An 11,888-nucleotide genomic window follows, 5' to 3' on the forward strand; every position below is an offset into this window, starting at 1 on the left:
ACTTGGGAATATTTTGGACAAGCACCTGCTTTGATATATTTTTGTATGGTATTCAGGTCTGTGACTTGTTGTTGTGTCAAGGAGATCCATTCCCTCCCCCTCCTGAATAGCTTGACCTGTCCATCAAACATTCCTGACATAACACAGTTGCTCCAGGTTTGCATGCCTGTACATGCTGTACGTCAATAAAAGTCAAGGTTTGGAGCTTCTTGGAGAAGGGAACAGAGAAGAGATGCAGGAACTGAGCAGGCAGGTAAAGGGGGAAGGAGGAAGAGATTTGCAGGCTAGAGACCAAGTGGTCAGGTTATTTATAGGAATGATGAGATTTGAACTGATTTTCTACCCTTTCCAATAAACTTTATAAAATATATATCTGGGTAGAAATATTATTTCAATTCTTACAGAATGGCAACCACTTTGGTTTAAAAAAGGACCTTTAATTTTCTTCTGAGAGAAGTTTTGAGTAAGTGCTTAAGTAAAGTTTAGGTAAGATAAAAAACGACTTCAGTTTCCTGGCCTGCCTTCATATGTGAAACAAACCTTGGCAAAGAAAGGGAACAGGCTGCTATTTTTCCTGGATCAGATCACATTGGATTGCTGAGGTAAGCTCCTTCCCAGGTGGCATTCCCCCCCATTCAACCCCCACTTTTTTTCTTTCAGCTTGAATAGGGGTGAAGGGGCCTTTTTGCCCATATGGAATCCGGTGGGTTTTGGGACCCAACAGGAACTCCTGTTCTTTTACTTTCCACAGCAAGCAAGGTCCTAGTGCTCCTTCATTCAGCCTAGTGCGGTGGGGGGGGGGGGGGGGGGGGCCTTAACCCCTTGAACAAATCCTGGGGGTCCTTCTAGTTTCTGTATTAGAGTTAGGGGCTCCCTGGGGCAGTAGGGAAGAGAAAGGATGCTTTGTGCACAAACAGTATCTGGCCTGACTTTTCCAGCCCAGCCTCTTGACCCAAAGCCCTCCCACTGCACTCAGCACAGCATGGCCCTTGCAGACTGGGGTAACAGCTCATAGGTGTGGCCCCCTAGGAATTGGTATAAGACCCCCCCAACTTTTGACTCTGGCAGTGATGGGCTAGAGCAGAGAACTCACATGCTCTGTAGTCAGACCAAGAGGATAGAATTCCTGAGTTAAAAAAAAAAACCTAGCATTGATTGAGTGGGTCCCTGGCAATTACCAGCATCCCCCCAACTTTGAAAACACGTGGCTACTCACTCTGGGGGGGGGGGAGGGATTTAACTCAATTTTTCTTTCCCTTCTCCCTTCCCCCCCACAACAATCCTTAGAACTGGGCTAAGAGGAAGTGCTTTTTGGAATTATTTTCTTTCTTCCCTTCATTCCTCAGAATGTTTCTTCAGACTGCATTTTTACAAGGAAGTTCTCTTTGAATTTTTCTCTCTCCCTGCCCCACCCTCAAAATTTCCTTGCAGACTGACTGCCTTCCTTTAGCATATCAAAAAGCCACATTTTCTTTCTCTTCCTTTTGGTCTCTCCCTTCCCCCTCACACACATTCTTTTCTCCCTGCTTGCTTAGATAGGCCTACCCTCAAGTGCCTTCCACTCTCCATGCATTTGTAGCACCACCTACTGTCAAGAATTAAAACTGCAGAAAATTTTTAAAAATTCCTTTGCTACTGCTACTAGTGATCTAAAATAATGCTATTAAATTGAATACATTCAAATAAAAGGATTATTAATAGGAAATATTAATAATATTGAATTTAAATTACTACCAAATTTATAAAATTGAACAAAGCCACATTAATTATGTGTAATATTAAGGAATAATTTTAGAACACAATAGTATTAATAATACTACCAATAACAAAATTATTAATTTTCAATATCTATTATTAGTCACTCCTATTGTTAATTACTAATAATTATTATTGATTATTGATACTTGTTGTTTATGGTTGTTTATGGTTATTCGTTATTCATAAAGATTATAATAAATACAGATTATTAATTATTAATAACATCAATAATTATAACAAATCCATGTTGTTATTAATTATTAATAACAACAATTATTACACTAAATACACATTCATTATTGATACTCTTGCTGTGCAACAATAACTGTTTCCTTACATTAGCTTTTTGTTTTAAACCTCCTCTTATTGCCTTCCACTATAACACTGAAGAAATTTGTCTCCATTTTTTAATATGTTTTAGGAACTTTTCATTGTTTAAGCTGACCATTTAGCAATACTCAACTAGCTTAAATAGGCAGATTAAGACATACAAACTAGACAATATGGGAAATACTGCAACAAATCAAGAGGAATCAGGAAATGTTCCTCCTGATTCACCCCTGCACAAATTTCTTAATTCTTGGGCTGATCCTAATTTGCCTAAGAAGAATTGGATGACAAAGAAAGAAGCTAGAAAGCTTTGTAAGGCATGGATGGACATATCTTTTGCCTGGCAAAAATATGGCTCTTTTGACTTCAAGATCTTAAAAGATTTGAAGTTAGCCATTAAAAACAAAGATTCCGAAGACTATAAATACTGGTACTTGTGGGCATATCATGTTGATCAATCTACTATTCCCTCCAGTGAGGAAACCATTCTACCTTAACTCCTTCAGTGAAATCTAGCAAAAAACACACTCTATCATCTCACCTGGCCTGTGAGGTTTCTCCTTATAATGACCCAAACCAGAACTTGAACCTTCAGTTCCTCTCCCTGTCAGACCTTGACCATCCCCTACTCTTCCCATTCTCTTTCCCCCCAATCTACCTCTCTACCCTCCCTTAACATTCCACTACCTTGTGCACACCCATCTCCTGTATCCCTACACATACCATACCTACTTCAATCCTTTTCCATACCCTCCTTCTCACCCATCTTACTATGACCCCTCTAGAAATCACCCCTCCTACTCCTCTCCACCCTGCCACCAGTCCTTCCCCCATTCCTCTCCACCACACTCCCAGCCCTGCCCCTGATCTTTTTGTTCTGCCTCCCTACCTCCTGACCAGCTCCATTTCACCACACCACCCCCTTTCTCTACTAGCCTCACTGCAACCCACTCCATTGAACTCCAGAACACAGGCCAAGCAGCAGTTACCACAGATGATTCAAATAAAGGTCTTTTCCCTCTAAGAGATGTCCCTACATATGACATACATGGCAATTTAGTAAACATTAGACACCATGCACCTTTTTCTCCACAGGACATACATTGAGAAATTCAAAGAAAAAACACCTTCCTATGAAGCTGAGCCTGTGGTGGTGATAAAGAAGTTTGAAAGCATTTTTCTCACATATAATCCCACATGGCTTGATGTGGAAGATTTGTTCCAGGACTTGCTAACAGAAAGGGAAGTTAATATGATTCTTTCTCTTGTTAATCAGGCCCAAGGAGTGGGAACAAGTCTTTGGCCACCTGAAGATCCCAAATGGGACCCAAATTCAGAGCAAGATTGCTTACAACTATGCCAGGCTAGAAATTCATTGATAAAAGCTATGAGAGCCTGTTCTGATAGGCCTGGTACATGTACTAAATTTGACAATCTTAAGCAAGAAGACAGTGAAAATCCATCCTAGTTTATAGATAGACTTATTGAGCTGGGAGGAAGATATATTGAGCTTGATCTGGATAGAGAACAGGACCTTAGACAAATCAGAATACAATTTGTGAAAAACAGTTGTCACACAGAGCTAATGGATGGATTCCATCACATTGGTTTCAAACTCTTACAAGTTTTGGGAATTTAGATGTCTAATAATTCAAATTTATTTTAATGGGTCTTCAAAAGTGATTTTCAAATATCTAGGAGCATCCCTACCTCTAACTGATCATTTATTCGCTTGCCTCTGAGTTGTTTGTATTAAGAGGTAAGAGTCCATTTGTAGTTGAAGTAAAGTGCAGTGGTATTGTTGTATTTTCACATCTCTGCATTTATTATAAATGTAATGGATGACATATCTGCAGTGATTTTCACTTTTTAGTCCTCAGCTCCACGTGAAAATGGGTGGGACATATTGGAGACAGTTCTGTTACACTATTACAGTCTCATACCAAGAAGGAGGGAAGTGCCCAAGTGGCTTAGTTATCCCGTGATGTATTATAATCTCATCCAGAAGGTGGGAATGATTTCTCCTGTGAAGCCCAGTAGTTTCAAAATGGATTTCTTATATTTTTAATTCTTCATCAACAGTACAGAGGTTTTTTCTGAGTTTTTCTTCTACAAAATTTTGGAATTATGGTAATGATAGACTTTGTTAAAAATATCTCATCCAAGGTTGAAAGATTGCTGAAATCTATAGAACTTATGACAAGTATTCATGTGTTCAAAGGTTTTTGAATATCATCTAGCAAGTCATTTGAATCCTAATGATAGTTGATTTGTTTGCAATTATCTTTAATGGGCTTTTATAATTTTGGGAATTTGGGTACTTTTTAGAATCTGGATTAGTTGTTGTACTACTGTTTTTAAAAGTCTTTTACCTGGTGAAAAAATTATGTACACTCACAGTGGGGATCCTGGCCAACTTAAGAGTGATATAAATTTCATTTTTGAGTGAGCACCTTTTATGTTGTGCCTCTGCTTGGCTAACACATTGTCACATGGAAAGTGAACTGTGAAATTATTTTTTTCATTTTTTTTTTGCTTCATGTTTGTAATAGGATATTTGGGTTTTTTCTTCCTTTTTTCCTAATCTTGGTGATACTTGAAGTGCATGAAATCAGTATTAATGTTTTTTTTTTACTTGAAGGATAAAGTTTACAATATCTATTAGCCCTAGTAACTATGCATACCCAAAAGGCTTTCAACTATGGAAACCTGCCATTTATTGATAAATGTTAAGGGACTTTGTTTAAAGATTATGTCTGATTCCAAGAGAAAGGAACAAAAGAGCCACTATACAGTATACAGTGCCCAGTATCACAGGGTCAAAACAGACCAAACCTAATCCAGGGAGGATTGTTGAATTTCTATGCCAATACAAAAGGACTTGAACCTAGTGTGAGAATAGAGGTTGCGGTGCTTGACATATGTTAAGATGCAGGACTCCCTTGTACCACACTTCATGTGCACTATTCTGAGTCAAGTACTTCAGGTTGTCTATCATCCTGGCTCCCCCTATCTCTGACAATGATGGTAAAATCAGACCAGGGAATAATTTTTCCCATTTGCTACTGAAACTTAGTCCTTCCTCTCTTAGAGTTTGGCAATTTTCTGTAGTCCTGGCTGCAAATGTGCTATGTTGCTTCTATTGTCCTACAGGCTTGTGGGACATAAGTCACTTTAATAGAGCCTTGTTACTGATTCAAGGACCTGTTACAGGTTGATTATTTTACTCAGAATTTTATACATGTAAGATTTTTATTTTATTTTTTACCATTTCTGTACTTCTTTTTATTTTTATACAAAACTTAATTTTTACTCTTTTGTTTTGGGATTTTTGGGGGGTGTTTTGTTTTTGTTTTTCTTTTGACAATTGTTTCATATACCTCATAACTCAGTCATGTATCCCACTGTGATTCTGGTGTTGGTCAACACCTTCCTCAGGGGGGATTGTGTAATTATCCTAAAATCCAAGGTTTAAATTTTTTTGGAGAAATTCCAAGAAAAGAAATTTGCCAACATCCTGAATGAAGAAATCAGATTCTTTTGGAGTAGGTGCTGTAAAGATGACTGAAGAAGCCACACCCTGCAGCAAAAGATCCAGAATAACCTTTGGGATATAAGGAACTGAGTTGAAGGGGGTTGAACATACTTATTCTGAATGTAAACTCTTATGCCAAAAGGGATTGCCCCCTAACTGGTATTTTGTCAATGCATCTATCAATCAGTTTTTGTATTTTACTCTCATCTCTAACTATTGTAACTTACTCTTAGAAAAATGCAATATTATATGTACTTTTAGCTAGAAGGTATTTTGTTATAAGATAGTTATATTTAAATTAACCTTTGGGGAGACTGGTCTTCCAAAGGATCACAAGAAGAATTGTATCAAAGAAGTTCATTCCCTCCCCTCCTGAGTAGCTTGACCTGTCCATCAAACATTCCTGACATAACACAGTTGCGCCGGGTTTGCATGCCTGTACGTGCTGTACGTCAATAAAAGTCAAGGTTTCAGGCTTCTTGAAGAAGGGAACAGAGAAGAGATGCGGGAACTGAGCAGGCAGGTAAAGGGGGAAGGAGGAAGAGATTTGTAGGCTAGGGACCAAGTGGTCAGGTTATTTATAGGAATGATGAGATTTGAACTGATTTTCTACCCTTTCCAATAAACTTTATAAAATATATATCTGGGTAGAAATATTATTTCAATTCTTACATTGGGAATTATAGTAGCATCCAGTATCAAAAGAATTTGGGTAGTTTGGTCTCCCATACTGGAATGCATTATTTTTTTTAATATATTTTATTTGATCATTTCCAAGCATTATTCGTTAAAGACATAGATCATTTTCTTTTCCTCCCCCCTAACCCCCATAGCCGACACGTAAGTCCACTGGGGATTAGATGTTTTCTTGATTTGAACCCATTGCTTTGTTGATAGTATTTGCATTAGAGTGTTCATTCAGAGTCTCTCCTCTGTCATGTCCCCTCAACCTCTGTATTCAGGCAGTTGCTTTTCCTCGGTGTTTCCACTCCCATAGTTTATCCTTTGCTTATGAATGGTGTTTTTTTTCTCCTGGATCCCTGCAAATTGTTCAGGGACATTACACCACCATTTATGGAGAAGTCCATCACGTTCGATTATACCACAGTGTATTAGTCTCTGTGTACAATGTTCTCCTGGTTCTGCTCCTCTCGCTCTGCATCACTTCCTGGAGGTTGTTCCAGTCTCCATGGAACTCCTCCACTTTATTATTCCTTTTAGCACAATAGTATTCCATCACCAACATATACCACAGTTTGTTCAGCCATTCCCCAATTGATGGGCATCCCCTCGTTTTCCAGTTTTTGGCCACCACAAAGAGTGCAGCTATGAATATTCTTGTACAAGTGTTTTTGTCCATTATCTCTTTGGGGTACAGACCCAGCAGTGCTATGGCTGGGTCAAAGGGTAGGTATTCTTTTGTCACCCTTTGGGCATAGTTCCAAATTGCCCTCCAGAATGGTTGGATCAGTTCACAGCTCCACCAGCAATGAATTAATGTCCCTACTTTGCCACATCCCCTCCAGCATTCATTACTTTCCTTTGCTATCATGTTAGCCAATCTGCTAGGTGTGAGGTGATACCTCAGAGTTGTTTTGATTTGCATCTCTCTGATTATAAGAGATTTAGAACACTTCTTCATGTGCTTGTTAATAGTTTTGATTTCTTTATCTGAGAACTGCCTATCCATGTCCCTTGCCCATTTATCAATTGGAGAATGGCTTGATTTTTTGTACAATTGATTTAGCTCTTTATAAATATGAGTAATTAAACCTTTGTCAAAGGTTTCTATGAAGATTTTTTCCCAATTTGTTGTTTCCCTTCTGATTTTAGGTACATTGGTTTTGTTTGTACAAAAGCTTTTTAGTTTGATGTAGTTGAAATTATTTATTTTACATTTTGTGATTCTTTCTATATCTTGCTTGGTTTTAAAGCCTTTCCCCTCCCAAAGGTCTGACATGTATACTATTCTGTGTTTACCCAATTTAGTTATGGTTTCCTTCTTTATGTTTAAGTCACTCACCCATTTTGAATTTATCTTGGTGTAGGGTGTGAGGTGTTGATCTATTCCTAGTCTCTCCCACACTGTCTTCCAATTTTCCCAACAGTTTTTATCGAATAGTGGATTTTTGGCCCAAAAGCTGGGATCTTTGGGTTTATTGTATACTGTCTTGCTGAGGTCGCTTTCCCCCAGTCTATTCCACTGATCTTCCTTTCGGTTTCTTAGCCAGTACCAAATTGTTTTGATGACTGCTGCTTTGTAATATAGTTTTAGGTCAGGGACTGCAAGGCCCCCATCATATGTGTTTTTTTTTTTCATTATTTCCCTGGATATCCTTGATCTTTTGTTCTTCCAAATGAACTTTGTTATGTTTTTTTCTAAATCAGTGAAGAAGTATTTTGGTAGTTCAATGGGTATGGCACTAAATAGATAAATAAGTTTGGGTAGGATGGTCATTTTTATTATATTGGCTCATCCTATCCATGAGCAGTTAATGTTTTTCCATTTGCTCAAGTCTAGTTTTAGTTGTGTGGCAAGTGTTTTGTAGTTGTGTTCATTTAGTTCCTGTGTTTGTCTTGGGAGGTAGATTCCTAGGTATTTTTTTTTTGTCTAAGGTGATTTTGAATGGGATTTCTCTTTCTAGTTCTTGCTGCTGAGCTGTGTTGGAGATATATAGAAAAGCTGATGATTTATGTGGGTTTATTTTCTATCCTGCAACTTTGCTAAAGTTGTTGATTATTTCAATTAGCTTTTTGGTTGAATCTCTAGGATTCTTTAAGTAGACCATCATGTCATCCGCAAAGAGTGATAACTTGGTCTCCTCCTTGCCTATTTTGATGCCTTCAATTCCTGGAATGCATTATTAAATCCATTGTTAAACCCATAATTTCTATATCCATTTTGTTATTGTGAAATCACCTTTTAAGATTGATATAGTATTAATTTATGGTCACCAAGGAATTCACTTATGAAATTCCTAATGAAAAACTCAAGTCAGAATGGAGTTTTATGGTGGTTTAATTACAATGGGTGTAAGAAAGAAGGAGAGGGAGAGAAGGAAAGGGGGGGGGGAAGAAAAGGGTTAACTCAACCTTCTGGCAGAGCCAGAGGGAGTTTAGGCCTGAAGACCAAGGTAGAAAGGGGAATCAGTCTTTGACTCACATGACCAATCTGAAGGAAAGCTGTCTGCGGGACCCCTCTCTGCTCAAGTTCCTAGCACAAACTGGCACCTAGCCCTGTCCACAGGAAGTATGCAAACTCCAGAGGCTGTTCCCTACCTCACTTCCTATGCCTCACAAGTGCCAATGGTGGCTCAAGCTTGGCTTAGGACAGCCCAGGTGGGCAGTCAGTTATTTCTGATTTGCCATTGCCTAGCACATGCCCGTGTAGCATGGGTGTGCACAATTTTTGGTGCCAGACCAAGCAAGATGGAGATTTAAAAATCACATTTTTTCCTGAATCCATTAAAGCAATTAAATCTATTGCCTCGGTTTCCCGTGAAGCTTTGTCCAAAGAATTGTCCCCTAAATTTGCATTCTCTCATGAGATGACCAGATCTGTTACAAAGAAAACATCTTGGGATTTGTCTATATTGTCTGTGGTATATTTCTGGGTTATCTATAAGTTCTTAGTGCAGCTATTGTTTTTTCCTGCACTTCATTGAATTTCCGTTTTTGTTTAAGCTCTCTGATTTCGTTGGTTAAGTTGTCAATTATATTGTTTTTTTCTTCTGATTGCTTATCTTTCTCATCTTGGAAAACATAATTAGCAATTCTTCGAATTTCATCAAGAAACCTGTCAAACCAATTTGGACAGTTACTCCAAAAATAATTTCAGACGAGAGGGCATGCATTTTTTTTTTTAAACCCTTACCTTCCGTCTTGGAGTCAATACTGTGTATTGGCTCCAAGGCAGAAGAGTGATAAGGGCTAGGCAATGGGAGTCAAGTGACTTGCCCAGGGTCACACAGCTGGGAAGTGTCTGAGGCCAGATTTGAACCTAGGACCTCCCGTCTCTAGGCCTGACTCTCAGGACATGCATTTTTAACAAACTGCCTGTGAATGTGATGTACATTTTCATCTGTTAAAGTATCCAAACCAATCCATTTTTTCTGCACAGTCAATAATTCTATCGAGGAAAGTGAAGGGAGTCTCTCCCACTTCCTGCTTTACATGCTCAAATTTAGACCAGGTTCCTGGGTGTCTGGAATTTTGCCTCATAGTTTCAATTATTGCCTCCCTGGCTGTAGTTAAGTCTTTGTACCCCACAAAAAGAGTTATATTCCCAACCAGGATCCTGAGTTGGCCAATTAGCAATTTGGGGGTTATTAGTGTCCTGTATAATCTACTGCTTCCCCTTTTTTGTTAATAATTCATCCATAAGGATGTCAAAGTCTAAATAAGAAGGATTGTAAAGCTTATCTAAGCGCTTGAACTGCTTTACAATTCCCATGGGTTCTTCTTCATATGATGGAGTACTTTTCTTAAAACTATCTATATCAGCCTATGTAAACTTTTCATGGCACATGAGATTCACTATACCATGCTCTGGGGACACTATAGGTACCTCTCTTGGAGGGAACGTGTGAGCTGGTTTGCTTTCTAATGCTTCAGTTTCCATTTCTAATTTAGTTAGATTATCTAATTTAGTTGCACCCTCTAATTTAGTTGCATCACGTTCTTTAGTTTCTGCCATTGTCCCTTTATCCTTGAGTAATTCCTCATATTGAGTTTGCATTATATCAAGTTTAGTCTCTGATAATTAACTTTTAACATAAGATCATTCTTTTCAGTAGTTTACTTGATGCTTGCTTTTAAATGTTTAAACACAACTGCCAAAGATTTGATCATCATGTAAAAGCACATGATAAACAATAGTAGCATGGGGACATAAGAGATTAGTTGTAGGAGTGTCAATGAGAGTAATGGCATTAAAAAATCATAGGCAAGTACCTTTTGTACATATTCTGGTACAATAGTGAAAATGAGAGAAGTCATATCTAATAGAGAAAATCCCATTGTACTTTTATGTAGCTAATTCACCAGGTTTTCTGAGAGTAAAGATTCTTTGTATCAAGTTGACTGAGAGATGGATTTTGTATGCCCCTAGAGTTTAGTTTGCTGTTACCACAGCTCATAGTGAAACTGTCAACTCTAGCTGCTACCACAGACCCCTTGCTGAGATAATGGCTCCAACTGCCTAAGTTGACAATTGGACCTTTAAAACCAGACAGTTAGGTTCTTTGTCCTATTTAGCTTCCCAAACTGTAAAAATAATAAAAATGAATAAATAATGATGGCGAGCTAAACAAAATAGATAAAAAAAACTGTTCCAATATATGTTCAAAACTTTTCAAAACTGTTTGGATACTTTTGATAGAGGTAATCAAAAGTATCCTCAGTGATGAAGTGAAACACAAATGTGAACTTCCCTTCTGGGCCAAGCATAAGGACTCTAAAGAGACTCTTATTATAAAATAAAATATCTATTGAAATATATAAGGATAAATAAAGAATTTCTAATTCTAAGGAATTCTAAATCCACCCAAATAAACTCCCAGGTTCCACAATGAACTGCTTTTCCTGTGTTTCACAGGCTACACTAATCCTCCCTGATCTGACTAACCCAAATTTACATTATCTAAATAAAATAAATAAAAACTACTGCTATTATCCTTATAAATCTGAACTTTACCTTCAAATTATAAAATAGCAAAGGCTAGCTGGTTGAGTCTCAACAAAAATCCAATCTATTAAGACTCAGAGTCCAAAAAGACCAGGGTTTTCTTTGGTCTTCTCAGAGTTAAACAATCTATTAAAACTACAAAAGATAGTCAATAGTGTTTCCCAAATTGGGAAAGGAAAACAGTGAGCTCCTTCAGATCTTTCCCTCAGACAGAGAGAAAGGCAAAGATGTTACCTCCTCCAGTACTGTGGGGTGGGCCAGCCTCCCACAGGGGATAGGGTCTTGGAGGTGGGATGGTGTCAGTGGAATGATGGATGGGACACAGCTTTCACATTCAACCCGCAGCACAGGTTTCACAGGACAAACTGTTCCATCTTGGCTGAAGCCCGGCTTTATTTTATACCCTCATGATAACACATCTACTTGACACACAGTTTCATTCTCAACATACATGTTTCCATGGAACCTAACAACAGACAGGAGGCCTAGGGAGACAGTCAACAAAACATTGTTGCTAAGGGCAGGATGAGTGGGTAGAATCAACATGACCCAGATATAGGTTAGGGAATTCAGAGCACA

The sequence above is a fragment of the Monodelphis domestica genome, chromosome 2, assembly GCF_027887165.1.
Source record: "Monodelphis domestica isolate mMonDom1 chromosome 2, mMonDom1.pri, whole genome shotgun sequence".
NCBI lineage: Eukaryota > Metazoa > Chordata > Mammalia > Didelphimorphia > Didelphidae > Monodelphis > Monodelphis domestica.